Source organism: Eschrichtius robustus, chromosome 1, assembly GCF_028021215.1.
Source record: "Eschrichtius robustus isolate mEscRob2 chromosome 1, mEscRob2.pri, whole genome shotgun sequence".
Taxonomy (NCBI): domain Eukaryota; kingdom Metazoa; phylum Chordata; class Mammalia; order Artiodactyla; family Eschrichtiidae; genus Eschrichtius; species Eschrichtius robustus.
The window spans coordinates 121,314,239-121,329,574 of NC_090824.1; the positions used below are offsets into that span (position 1 = coordinate 121,314,239).

Here is a 15,336-nt window from a genome sequence, read left to right on the forward strand (position 1 = left end):
CCTTCTCCCCCAGTTGCCAGCCTCATAAATAAAGCAAACTTTCCTTTCTACCAACACCTGCCTCTTGAGTATTGGTTTTTGAGCAGTGAACAGCCGGACCTGAGTTTTGGTAACATCCCGAAGTTTTATAAGATGCATCCACAGGTCTGTGTAAACTGAGCTACATGTGCTGGCCACTGTGATCACATATATTCTTTTTTTTTTAAAATATGGAACGCTTCATGAATTTGCGTGTCATCCTTGCACAGGGGCCATGCTAATCTTCTCTGTATCGTTCCAATTTTAGTATATGTGCCGCCAAAGCAAGCACATTACATATATTCTTAACTCTTCATGTACCTTGGGGAAGTCCTAACCTCAGTCCTAACTTGACTTTTATGACCTTGACATATGTGAAGATTACAGGTTAGTTGTTTTGTCAACTGTCCCTCTATTTGGTTTTGTCTGATGTCTCCTCATGATTATGCATCTTTGGCAGGAATATCACAAAGGAATGTTGTGCTCTCTTGCTGCGTTTTATAAGATGGCATACTATTTGATTTCTCCACTACTGGTGACATTAACTTTTGTCACTGGTAATGTATGGTAGGTTTTTCCCTATAAAATTACTTGTTTTTCCTTTGTAAGTAGTAAATATTTTGCATGGAGATACTCCGAGATCATACATATATCCCATTTTCCAACCAAATCTCTTCCACTAGTTTTAGCATTTCTTGATGTTTCTTAACTAAATTTATTATTACTATGATAGCTACCAAATGGTGATTTTCTAAATCCATTATTTCTTCTACACTTGGTAGTTGACATTCTATTATAAAGAAGAGATTTTTCTTCATTCATTTATATCAGTGTGGATCCATGGATTTCTATTGTTTCCTATTACTGTCTATTTCTATTACTGCCATTAATTATTCTGACCATGAAATTGTCCCATATTTAGCCAATGGGAATCCCTGAAAGCTAGCTTCCATGTCCTAGTGACCTGTCTATACTATTCTTTGAGCACTGCCTTACTTTCTGGTACAAGATGTTCCAGGCATATTGTGTACTTCCCTGCTCTAGCCCTGGAATCAGCCATTTTTCCAAGAAGCCCTGCTTCTTTTTCGTGGAGGTTCTTTTTAATGGAGAGGTCTTTTAAGACTTAGGAAGTGGTGTGCTTATTGCTATTGGAATCTTGATGCTCCCAGACACTCAGGGAAAGATACATTATGTATAATACATATACATTTACATTTATATTTGGTTTTATGTTTATGCATACTGAAAGCCATAAATTCACAATATTGCCAATTCCAGTCCAATACTGCAGAGTTAATTCTAACCTTCCCTCTTTTCATATTTGTAACTCTCTTTTCTGATGGTGAGAAACCTCATTCTCTTAATCCATCGCTCAATCTGCCAACCTCTGCTGGGTCAACTTGAGCCTTATTTTAAAAAAAGTCTTAATATATTATTATCTTTCCAAGTCACTAAATAATTATCTATAAGGCCATTTTTAAAGGCTAAATGTTATTCCACTAAAGGCATACTTGGCCATTTAGGTTGCTTCCCAGTAATGAATATTCTTTTATCTGAATCTTTACATAATCCATTATTATTTACTATTTTTAAAAGAGAAATTACTGGGTGAAAGGTAAACATATTTTTAAGGCTCTCAATTTACAGTGCCACATTTCATTTTATTAAATATTTTTTTTTGGCTGCCCCATGCAGCACGTGGGATCTTAGCTCCCCGACCAGGGATGGGACCCATGCCCCCTGTGTTGGAAGCGTGGAGTCTTAACCACTGGTCCGCCAGGGAAGTCCTATAGTGCCACATTTTGAAGTTGAGTAAAACTGTGTGAAGGTGGATCCCACTTATCTGGAATTTATAATCACTCTTTCAAGGGTTGGACTAAAACTGAATTCTGCAGTGGCTAAAAAAAGTGGCAATTACCTCATAAAATGAAAAATATGGAAGAAATGTTTACTCAAGGGAGCAAGTGGTTCTCAAACCCCTTACAAGCATCTATTTAGTAGCTATTTCCCGAATGTCAGATTTGTTCAAGCCACTTGCTGAGCACTACAGGTTACATAAGGTTGCATTAGATGCCAATTCTTTCCTTCAGAAGTGGCAAGGAAACCATTAAATTAGTGAATTAAAAATCTTTAATTTATTCATCAAAAGAAGGCCCTCTAGGACCTCTGTTTGGCAGGACTTCATTAAGGATTAATTTTCATTATTTAAAAAAAACTTTTAAAGGGCATTTTAAAAAAGTCTATAATTGAGACTAATTCAGAACAGAATTTTCCTTTATATCCTGTAGTACATTTTTCTTATTGGAACATCATAGAGTACATTTTTATTATCCCTATCCTTCAAACCCCCCTCACGTCCCACTTAAATCCTATGCTCTACTTGCCTATAAGGCCATGCCAAACCCCCCATACAACACAAAAACATATAAATACATAAAATTTAATTAATCTATCCAACAAAGCATGAACATTTCAGTGCTCAAAGTAAGACAGACCTAGCAAATAAACCCTAATTATACCAATGAATTACTTAGATATATACCACTCATATAGACAGACATCTCCCTAGATCTATTGGCCATTTTTATTAAAATTTTAACACTAAATCTAACATAAATCACACAAAACTATATATACATTACTTTACTATATAAACACAACCTGCTAATGGAGCTTAAAACCTTAAGCAAGGCACTGAAAATGCCTAGATGAGTTTATTAACTCTATAACCTTTCTATTAGTTTGCAATAAAATTACACACGCAAGTGTGTGCACCCCAGTGAGAATGCCCTCTAAATCATTAAGATTAAAAGGAGCAGGTATCAAGCACAGTAACAGAAGTAGCTCAAAATGCCTTGCTTAACCACACCCCAACGGGAAACAGCAGTGATAAAAATTAAGCCATCAACGAAAGTTTCACTAACTTATATTATCTAGGGTTGGTAAATTTCGTGCCAGCCGCCGCAGTCATACGATTGACCCAAATTAATAGGAAACCGCGGTAAAGCATGTTAGAGAGTAATAAAAAATGAAGTTAAATTCTAACTGAGCCGTAAAAAGCCACAGCTACAATAAAAATAAACTACAAAAGTGACTTTAGTGTTTCCTGATTACATGACAGCTAAGACCAACACTGGAATTAGATACCCCACTATGCTTAGCCCTAAACCCAAATAATTATAATAACAAAATTATTCACCAGAGTATTTACTAGCAGCAGCTTAAAACTTAAAGGACTTGGTGATGCTTCACACCCCTCTAGAGGAGCCTATTCTAGAATCGATAAACCCCGATAAACCTCACCAACCCTTGCTAATTCAGTCTATATACCGCCATCTTCAGCAAACCCTAAGAAGGAATAAAAGTAAGCATAAATATTATATATAAAAAGTTAGGTCAAGGGGTAACCTGCGGGATGGGAAGAATATATTCTATTTCAAGAATATATTTCTCACACACGAAAGTTTCTATGACAACTAAAATACAAAGGAGGATTTAGTAGTAACTTAAGAATAGAGTGCTTGGGCTTCCCTGGCAGAGTCTGCCTGCCAACACAGGGGACACGGGTTCGAGCCCTGGTCTGGGAAGATCCCACATGCCGCGGAGCAACTAGGCCCGTGAGCCACAACTACTGAGCCTGTGCGTCTGGAGCCTGTGCTCCGCAACAAGAGAGGCCACGACAGTGAGAGGCCCGCACACCGCGATGAAGAGCGGCCCCCGCTTGCCACAACTAGAGAAAGCCCTCGCACAGAAACGAAGACCCAACACGGCCATAAATAAATAAATAAACAAATACTTAAAAAAAAAAAAGTAAAAGTCTATTAGTTAAAAAAAACCAAACATTTCCTTGTTAAAAAGACAGGGAGTTCAGAATCAAAGCCATCAGACTCAAAAAAAAAAAAAAAGAATAGAGTGCTTAGTTGAACAAGGCCATGAAGCACGCACACACTGCCCGTCACCCTCCTCAGGTATTATAACAACTTTCTATAACCTGTTAACAAACACCAACTATATGAGAGGAGACAAGTCGTAACAAGGTAAGCATACTGGAAAGTGTGCTTGGATCAATCAAAGCATAGCTTAAATAAAAGCTCCTTGTTTACACCTAGGGGATTTCATAATCTATGAATACTTTGAACAAATCTAGCTGAAAGCTCCACAAATTTTACTAACACGAGCAAATTAAATAAATCATTCACTCAGCATTTAAAGTATAGGAGATAGAAATTTAAAACCACCTTTGGCGCTATAGAGAAAGCACCATAAGGGAACGATGAAAGAAGCATTACAAGTAATAAAAAGCAAAGTTTACCCCTTTTACCTTTTGCATAGTAAACATTTAACAAAAAGAACTTATGCTAAATACCCCGAAACCAGATGAGCTACTTATGAACAGTTTGTAGAACAAACTCATCTATGTAGCAAAGTAGTGTGAAGGTTTATAAGCAGAGGTGACAAGACTAATGAGCCTGGTGACCGCAGGTTGTCCAAGAAAAGAATCTTAGTTCAACTTTAAAAATTAGCAAAAAATGTTATAAACTTTAATGTATTTTTAAATGTTAATTTAAAAAGGTACACCATTTGGGACTTCCCTGGTGGCGCAGTGGTTAAGAATCTGCCTGCCAATCCAGGAGACACGGGTTCGAGCCCTGGTCCAGGAAGATCCCACATGCCACGGAGCAACTAAGCCCGTGCGCCACAACTACTGAGCCAGCGCTCTAGAGCCCGTGAGCCACAACTACTGAGCCCGCATGCCACAACTACTGAGGCCCATGTGCCTGGAGCCCATGCTCCACAACAAGAGAAGTCACCACAGTGAGAAGCCTGCACACCGTAACGAAGAGTAGCCCCCATTTGCCGCAACTAGAGAAACCCCGCGTGCAGCAACGAAGAGGCAATGCAGCCAAAAATAAATAAATAAGTAAATTTATTAAAAAAAAAAAAAAAGGTACACCTTTTTAGATACAACCTTATCTAGAGAGTAAAAATAAACAACACCATATTGGCTTAAAAGCAGCCACCAACTAAGAAAGCGTTCAACCTGAGCAATAACTTCACCTTAATATCAACAATAAGCAAGTCATCTCCTAGTTGGACTGGACTAATCTATTAACCAATAGAAGCAATTATGTTAGTATGAGTAACAAGAACTATTTCTCCTTGCATAAGCTTACATCAGTAACTGATATTATACTGCTAGTTAACTGCAAACAAACACAACTCAACATTAAATTATTAAGTATGCTGTTAACCCAACACAGGCATGCACCCAAGGGAAGATTAAAAAAAGGAAAAGGAACTTGGCAAACATAAACCCCACCTGTTTACCAAAAACATCACCTCTAGCATAACTAGTATTCGAGGGACTGCCTGCCCAGTGACAACTGTTAAACAGCCATTGTATCCTGACTGTGCAAAGGTAGCATAATCATTTGTTCTCTAAATAAGGACGTGTATGAATGGGCACATGAGGGTTTTACTGTCTCTTACTTTTTGGGGGGGCCTGCACTGCCCGGCATGTGGGATCCTAGTTCCCTGACCAGGGACTGAACCCCAGGCCAGGGATTGAACCCAGGTCCTCGGCCGTGAGAGTGTATACAGAGTCCTAACCACTGGACTGCCAGGGAATTCTTACTTTCAGTCAGTGAGACTGACCTTCCTGTGAAGAGGCGGGAATAATAAGATAAGACGAGAAGACCCTATGGAGCTTTAATTGATTAACTCCAGAAACCTAACTAAACCACCAAAGGATAATAACATTTTCACATGGGTTAACAATTTTGGTTGGGGTGACCTCGGAGAACAAAAAAGCCTCTGAATGATTAAAGTCTAGACTTACTAGTCAAAATATACTATCACTTATTGATCCAAAAAATTGATCAACGGAACAAGTTATCCTAGGGATAACAGCGCAATCCTATTTTAGAGTTCATATCGACAATAGGGTTTACGACCTTGGTGTTGGATCAGCACATCCCTGTGGTATAACCACTATTAAAGGTTCGTTTGTTCAATGATTAAAGTCCTACCTGATCTGAGTTCAGACCGGAGCAATCCAGGTTGGTTCCTATCCATTATATATTTCTCCCAGTATGAAAGGACAGGAGAAACGAGGCCTGTTTTTAAAAATTGCCTTAAAACCAATTAATGATATAATATTAACTTAATTAATATATAGAAAATCTTACCCAGCAAGATTTGTTAGAGGGGCAGAGTCTGGTATTGCATAAAACTTAAACCTTTGTAACCAGAGTTTCAAATCCTCTCCCTAACAAAATGTTTATAATTAACATCTTAATACTCATTATCCCTATTCTTTTAGCCGTGTGCTTGCAGAATAATTGTGAATTCTTCTGTGCTTACAGAATTGTGAATCAAAATATCAAAAACTGATTTTTCAAATTCTAGGACAGTCTAGTCACTTGGTTTTTTGGGGGAATATGAACTTAGTATAGATACTTTCTTTGGCCTAGATGCAGAAATTGGCCTACATAAGGTACACTACACTAAAAATTCAGAGAGCAGACTCTGAAAGGAAGGTGCTAAATGATGTATTCACTGTTTTTACTGGACTGGGTACTCGCTACCTCTGGGACACTGAGATACGTGAGCAACACCCTGCCCTCAAGAAAGTGCAACACAAGAAGGTGAACAAGTTAATTAAACAAAGACCTACTCTCCCTGAATTAAGAAAATGAGAAATTATTTTTTTCATTCCCAAGTAGGCTCTCAGTCATACTTTCTGAGGAATCCAGTCTGATAAATGAGGCAGTAGGCCAGGGAGATGAGAAAAGTCCCATGTTCTACTGCAGGTCTCCCAAGGGCTGAAGTCACTGGCGAAGGGTTGGTTTCTTTAATTATATCTGCCACAACAGTAAGCATGCAGTCACTCTGAGGTTAACATTCTTCTAGTACTTTTCTTTCCCTTCCCCTCCTTCATACTTTCTAAGAGTTTCTAATGAAGAATAGCTCTTAGAGGCTCTTATAGGCACATGACTCGGATCCATGAATCTCGCTGATTCTTGGACCAGGGATAAGAAGATCCAATCCTTTGAAAAAGTCCCCTCATTTCTCCAATGAACAGCACTGTGTCCTGTTTCTGCTGGGTTTCATTTATCATTCCCCAAAAAAAATCTCTCGCAGACCCTGTCATATTCTCTGTTTCTCATGTGCTCTAATCCTGGAACTACCCTCTCATCGTCCTTTGGGAAACTTGTAGAGGACTCGTATTTCTTTGAACGTTTAAAGGCAGATTTCTAGATTTTAAAGACTTAGTGGGATGGTGGCAAACTCATTTTAATCTGAGTGCCTGTAATGTTAGATTGAGATTCTGAGCTTCATCTGAGCTCCATGGCAAAAGGGTACTGTGTCTGATTGCTGACGTGTGACAGACTTGGCAGAGAGGGGCTGCCCTCGTGCCACGTATTTCCCATCCATGACTTAGTGACCCCTGAATGCTGCTTCCAATCTTTTCTGGACTAAAGATAATCAATAATTCAATGTAACAGCCAGTGGTTCTTTAATTCTTTCTCTGATTCCTGTGTCACTCTGACCACCGCAGGGTAGAGCTATGGTATGTTCAGCCCCCTGGAGAGCTCCTTCAACCAAACTCCCTCTTTCAAGTTCAATCTTAGGGAATCTCTCAGATTGTTCCTGAGGTCTCTTTTTCTGCAGGTGGACTTCATACAGTCAGGGCTGGGAGAGTGGGGAGGCGAGGATATCTACTTTCACATGATCTACACCAGACATTAACAGAGGAAAAATGTCCCATCACTGTCAATGGAATGAATATTCTATCAAAATGGCTCTTTCATTCTCCAGGATTGAGATTAACTTTACCTGCTGAACGTGGTAAAATTTATTTCAGTGGCCTATGACCACCATCTATCAGCATCTGACCCCAATCTATAAAAAACAATAAGCATGATCTTAAGGCACTCTTAGGGGCTGTCTAAGAGATGTATATTTGCTGACGTACAACCTGACTGAAGCCAAACACCATTACCCCTGTGACTGATTGGAGGGCGGCTGTAACTGAACAGTTTTATTTCCCTCCAGCAGCTGAGCTCCCTGACCAGGCGAGCTGAGCTGACACGGCATTTCAAGTCCTGTTACCAGCTCAATGGTTCTCTTGTAAAAAAAAAAAAAAAAAAAGCACCTCTTCATTTAGCCTCTCCATCTTGATCACTGCTGATGGGCTATCAATAATTTCAAGTTGGTTGAGCAGTTGGCTGAAGGTTAAATAAATTCTGCCGGCTGTTTGCATGATTGTACCCGAGTGGAAGGATTCCAATTTGAAGCAGTTTTCTTGCAAGTGCTTCTCGGAAATGTTTCTAGAGTCAAAAAAGTTAAGAAATTCCATATTGAAGGCCCCCATGCACTTGAAATGGAAAGACAGGAGCCACAAGAATGCAGACATGAACGGAATGGGTTCTTCTCTATTTCAGTTTTTCCTCAGAGTAATTTAGAAGCCAAAGAACGCATGGAATTAATTATTAGCAGGGAAAATTCTCAGAAGCCTAAAGTCCTTTTCTGGATATTGGTATTTGTTTTTTTAAAAAGGAACCAAATTATATTTTCAAAAGTTTGGCCAATAGCAGTAAGTGGAGGAAGGTGTATCATGAACTGTAGTCTTTCTATATAAGGTTTTCAGTTGCTAAACAGTAAACTTTTAAAATACTTTATTCACTTTCAGGACATGTTTTTTTTTAAGTAAAATTTGGTTCTGTTCCACCACCCCCCATATTACAAAAATAATATGCATTGATTATGGAATATGACAAAGTACAGTTAAGCAAAAAGAAAAAATCACCATTGGAGTTAACTTCTCAACATTTTATTGCGTATCTTTCTAGCTTTTTCCATACATACTTATAATTTCTTCTTCTACTAAAATGTGATTTTACTGACTATAAAATATTGCAGCTGTTTTATATATCTGGTTTAAAAAAAGCATGTAGATGTTGTTAAGGATATATTTTTAGGTTCTGGAAATTATTTAAACTGTTTATTTGGTGAGAGTTTATGCTGTCAGAACCTCACAATAGGTTCCCCAAGAAACTCTCAACTTCTGGGGTCTTTTCTATGATACCACATTTCTTGATCTGTAATTTTCTAATTTCTGACAATAAAAGTGCATCTTGTTTGCCTAAGTCATAACTATTTGATTTTAGATAAGCTTATGCAAATTTCCAAAGAATTTTTTAAAGTTACGATATTTGGGGCATTGCTTTACAAATAATAAAACCCTTCACTTCCTTTTGAGTAGTTTAGAAAGCACTTTTAAGGACGTTTCATGTGATTCTCACACCCTGTGAGGTCTCCAGGATGATAGCACCCCCATTTTACACTTCTGTGGGCTTTGCACTGCCCCTTCTGCTTCTCACATATGAGGCTTTTCTACATAATGTGACTTACACTATTTCCTATTCTCTGGAAATTCTGGCATGGTAGAACTCAACTGTGATAAAACTTGGTCTTTCCACACTTTTCCTAGCTCTGTTAGGCACTTGTCATTCCCTTACATTTGTAGTCATTGCCATGGCAAAAGATGAAGGTTAAGTTGTCTAGAGAAAGTGAAGACTACACAGTGTATTATCTTGATTCCTATGGCTTTGCTCTGCCTTGTGATTAACTTACCATGTTTTGCTGAGTGACAGGGGAAGATAATAATAAAGTGGAAATGGACATGAGTTTTAGTGATTTAGAGAGCTGCTACTCAACGTGTGCTCTGTAGGCCAACAGTATTGGCATCATTTGGGAGCCTGTAAGAAATGCAACAATATCAGGAACCATCCAGACCTACTGACTCAGAATCTTCACTTTAACAAGAGTCCCTGGTTATTTGCATATACATTAAAATTTGAGAGGTGTCTTTCTATAAGAATAGATTTCACAGGAAGAGTTAAAATGCTGAAGCTTAGTCATTTGTCACTGAGCATTTAAGGGATATAATCTGACACAAAGACATTGAAGTTATTTTGATTTCTTTTAAAACAATCATCTCAAGGTATGGTACTGGCTTTTAAATTGTAAAAAGTGGTTTCTGGACGAATGGATAAAGAAGAGATGGTACACACACACACACACACACACACACACACACACACTGGAATATTACTCAGCCATAAAAAAGAATGAAATAATGCCATTTGCAGCAACATGGGTGGACCTAGAGATTATCATACTAAGTGAAGTAAGCCAGACAAAGACAAATATCGTATGATATCGCTTATATGTGGAATCTAAAAAAAAAAATGGTACAAATGAACTTATTTACAAAACAGAAACAGACCCATAGACATAGAAAACAAACTTATAGTTACCAAAGGGGAAAGGGGTAGGGGAGGGATAAATTAGGAGGTTGGGATTAACATGTAACTACTACTATATATAAAATAGATAACCAACAAGGACCTACTGTATAGCACAGGGAACTATACTCAATATTTTGTAATAACCCATAAGGGAAAAAAATCTGTAAAAGAATATGTACACACACACACACATATATATGTGTGTATATATATGTGCGTATCTGAATCACTGTGCTGCACACCTGAAACTAATACATTTTAAATCAACTATACTTCACTTAAAAAAAAAAAACAAAATGAAACAAACAAAAAAACAAGTCAAAATGATAATGTTTTGGAGATATCAGGTAAAATAAAATGATTCAAAAAAAAAGTAGCTGTGGTCTGTTCCCTTAGCTTGGTCACTGATGTTGATCTCTCATGAGTTGGTTTAGGGAGCACCCTGAATGGATTTGGAAAGATGAATCAGATGACTTATCAAAGTCTCTTCCAGCTTAATAATACTAATAGAAAAGCAACAACAAAAAACTTCTAGATGACTTACTCTGTGCCAGGCACTGGTCTAAGCGTTTTATTTGCAGTAACTCACTTCATCCTCACAACAATCCATTATGATAGGTACCAGTTCTGTCCCCATTTTCCAGAGGAGAAAACTGAGACTTGGAAGTGTTGAGTAATTTGCCCAAAACTATTCAGAGAGTAAGTAGCAGAGCTGGGAATTGAGTCCAGGCTAACTAGCTCCAAAAGAACATCCTTTAATCACTCACTCTTCATATGACTATATAAAAACACAACACTTTCACATCTTATGTGAATTTGAAATATACTAATTTGAAATCCTATAGTATAAAAATATAAGTTGACTCTCTCCTCTGTACAAAATTTTAAACAATGTACGTAATGTCAAATGAAAAAAAAACCTGTCAAGTGTCTCATTTTGAAGTGGCCTGGTTGAGGGACTTGTAAACTGTGCTTATGCTATTGCCACATGGTGGCGTCACTCCAACTGGCAAGAAATACAAGCTATCCTTTGTCAGCCCTAAGGGAAAATCAGCCTTGAATTATGCTGGGCCTTTGGGAGTAACCCTCAAACACAATGTAACTCCCACAGATTTGACTGACTTGCTGTAGGTCTGGTTCAGACTGTCTGGGTTAATTTCAAATGAAAACTTTCAGCTCTGTATATTATTTTCACTGCTACTTTGAGTTTTTCACATTAATTTCAAAGTTCACCTTTCAGAAAGACAGTGAGGGCTTCCCTGGTAGCGCAGTGGTTGAGAATCTGCCTGTCAATGCAGGGGACACGGGTTCGAGCCCTGGTCTGGGAAGATCCCACATGCCGCAGAGCAACTGGGCCCGTGAGCCACAACTGCTGAGCCTGTGCTCCGCAACAGGAGAGGCCGCGACACTGAGAGGCCCACGCACTGCGATGAAGAGTGGCCCCCACTCGCCGCAACTGGAGAAAGCCCTCGCACAGAAATGAAGACCCAACACAGCCAAAAATAAATAAATAAATAAATAAATAAATTTATAAAAAAAAGAAAGACAGTGAATTTGGGAAGAAAGGGCTGGAAAAGATTGTAACTCAGCAGTAACTCACCACTTTTTGTTTCTACCACCGTATCTTAGCCAGACTTTGCCTGTCATACATGCATAAAAAACATGGCTCATGTGGTGTCTTCTTTGGGGGAACGATGCAAATTGTTTCCAATTAGACACTAGACCATCCAACTACTTTTTGTTTTTGTTATGAAATTCACATTATTTTATTAATATCCTGTCTCACTATAAAATGTTCTATATGCATTTTATTAAAAATTAAAGAGAATTCAAATTAATTTTGCTTAATAAAATTTTGTTTAATATATATTTTAACACATTCTTTAGGATATTGGAAAATACTGTAGAGGTTTGGATATTACTAATACAGGAAACCAGCAGACCCCCAGTGAATATTTTTCTGCTTGAAAAGTTTATGACCATGACGGCAACTGTCCTACTTCCTAGAGCATGAGAATAACCAGAGAGACTCGTCCAAAGTAGGATTTCATCAAGAAATAAAATCTAGACAGTTTTTCTATTGCTAAGGTGATCATAAGAACATTGGAGTCATAATTTACTGAACTAATAATCATTTTACTCTAAGTTCAAGGCACAAGTGAATTCCCCATAAGAAAACGAGTTATCTTGTGTCATTTTAAAACTGTCAGTTTATTCACAGGCCAGTCATTAATATATGTACCAATATACTAGAAATATAGACCTAATAAAATTGGAGGTTATGGTAAGTCATTAATTAAGACTGGCAGCTTTGGCAAACTGTCTCGATCAGTTTTACAGACTCATGTCAAAAGTGTTCTATAGTAGTTGGAAGGGTTTCTTTCAAAAGATAGCTCACAAAATTAAAAAACATTTATTGACCAAAAACTACATATAAATATAAAAATATGTATATTTAAATTTCTTCACTGAAGGCCCACAACCTGCCTTGTTGACACCATTTCACACACTGTAAATGGAAGGTGAATACACACTAAAGAGAAAAAATGAAAAGTGGGTGCTACTTGTTCTCCTCCCTGACCTCTAGCAGGTGTGACAAGGGAGATAGATGATGGCATGACACTAACAAGGCAGCTCAGTTATTGAGAGACGAGAGAGCACTCGGAGGTTAGCTCTGTGCCAACTTTTACTGAGCACTTACCATGAACTGCATACTGGACCCAGTGCCCAACACAGGAAACTTAACAGAATAGCTTTAAGCACAAACGCTGGAGCCAGACTGCCTGGGGCTTTTATCCTGCCTCTACCACTTATTTGCTGTGTGACCTAGGACAGGTTACTTAACCTCTCTGGGCCTCAGTTCCCTCATCTATAAAATAGGGAGACTATTAGTACTGACCTCAGAAGGTTGTTATGAGGATTAAATGAGTTGATGTTTGTAAAAACACTTAGAACAGTATTTGACACACTCTATTTATAGTTTTTTTTTTTTTAAAAAGCTTTATCTCTGTCTTCTCCAATTCCCTTAAAGCCTGCAGTGAAGTCCACCTCATGACTCTACATGTGTGAACTTATCTTTTAAAACCACAAGTGAGCTTTAGTCACCCTCACTGCCTTCTGGATTGCATTCAAACTCCTTGGTGAAGTACAGAGACCTTATACAATCCTTCTCTCCAGTTTCTGAACCTTATTTCCAGTCATCCCCTATATTCCAGATACACCAAACTATTTGCTCTTCCCCAAATCTGGCAAGTTCCATGCTTCCAAACTTTGCTTATACTGGTCCTTCTACATGAAATCCCCTTTCCTCTCTATCTAGCTGGTGAACACTGTAAGGCTTAGCTCAACAGTTTCTTCCTGTAATAAGCCTTCCTGGGCCCCTCCTGTTTGCCTGTCCCTCCTCCCCCGGCATCAGCCCCCAACGTGAATTACTCACTGTCACTAATACATCCATCCTCCCCCTGAAACTGTTAGATGTCATTACGTTAGCTGTCACTCTAGAGTATACATTTCTAGAGGTCGTCTGTTTCCCCAAACATCTGGTAAATAACTATTTGTCGTATGAAGGTTGCTGATAATTCCTTACTATATGGTATTGCCTTTCAATGCAGCCCCACCACCTTCCATCTCTGACTCTTCCCATCCTGGGTTTTGATCTTCCGGAGAAACCTAGTTTTTCTAGTTCAGTCTCTTCTCTGCAATCACCTGAATTGGCCTAAGCACCCACCTCTGGAGCCAGCTCACATAACTCCTTCTAGATAATCGGGGAGGTTGTTGAGCTTGTGCTGGATTCCAGCCCTATCCCTCCTGGCCTGGGCACTTATGTGCAGTGTACAGACCACTGTAGTTTATGCTCCTGCAAGCACTTCTCATTTGAAGAAGGCTATCTGCCTATTATAGACTTTATCTCCCTGGAAACAAAAGGAATAAGCACAAAGTACTGTATTTTGGATTTAAATATTATATTTAAGAAACATATTTAATACAGAACATGAGAGCTGTCCCAGACACCTGTATTAGTCACTACCTCTAATTCCTTCTCTCTGTCTTAGGCAAATGCTGTAGAAATTCTTCCTTTTCCACACTCAGTACTGAGGTTAGTCATCAAACAAGCACCTGAATCATAGCGGCTGGCTTCCCTTTCAAATCACTAACCGGCCACTATTGTGTTACATTGTATGGCAATACGTGTTTTGGTATCAACATCAATATTTTTTCATGTTTTAAAGGTTTTTCCAGGGGGAAATTGCTAATCATGAGTACCTTGCTGTGAATAGAATCCAAGTTCTTAAGAGAGATTTCTTTTCTGTTCCATATTCTTATTTCTCTGGCTTTCATGAAACATGATACTGGCACAGTGGAGTCATAAGAATGTAAAGTATACTCAGAATGAATAGGGCTTTTTGTTTTGTTTCGTTTTTTTGAATCTCTGTAACATTTGGAAGCTAATCAACTATCTCCAGTCAGCAGAGACCCTGAGAAGCCAAAAAAAAAGAAATTATTAGAAGATATGTTTCTTAGACATGGAGATAGAAACTAATGAAGTACCATGGGTAATTAATGTGTTTTGAACTTACAAATAAGAACTACTTCTTTGGAAGGTAAATAAATGAGAGACTGACATATTTTGATCTCACTTTCTGTTATTAGGAATGAGGTGTAGGACCACAGACATCATTATGAACAGCAAGGAAAGAAGAGAGAAATCTATGGTGCTTCAATGATCATTAACATGAAAACATGAAGATGCCCATTACTTACTTTTAGTAAAGGGGGGTCTGTGAGTCAACCCATGTGGCCTGTTCCCAGAAAATTGGTCAAGATACTATCCTAATATTTGCAAACCATACAACCGACAAGGGTCTAATTTCCAAAATATACAAACAGCTCATACAACTCAACAATAAAAAACCAAACAACCCAATTGAAAAATGGGCAGAAGACCTAAATAGACATTTCCCCAAAGAAGATATATAGATGGCCAACAGGCACATGAAAAGAT

The 15,336-nt window shown here is 38.3% G+C and overlaps 1 non-coding gene across 1 annotated transcript; it reads right to left on the minus strand.

Annotated features, from left to right (window-relative positions):
- Nucleotides 1-203: 203 nt before the first annotated feature.
- LOC137754377 (U6 spliceosomal RNA) lies at nucleotides 204-310 on the minus strand. The gene has a single exon (XR_011071836.1). It is a non-coding gene; the product is annotated as a U6 spliceosomal RNA (small nuclear RNA).
- Between the last annotated feature and the right edge of the window lie 15,026 nt (nucleotides 311-15,336).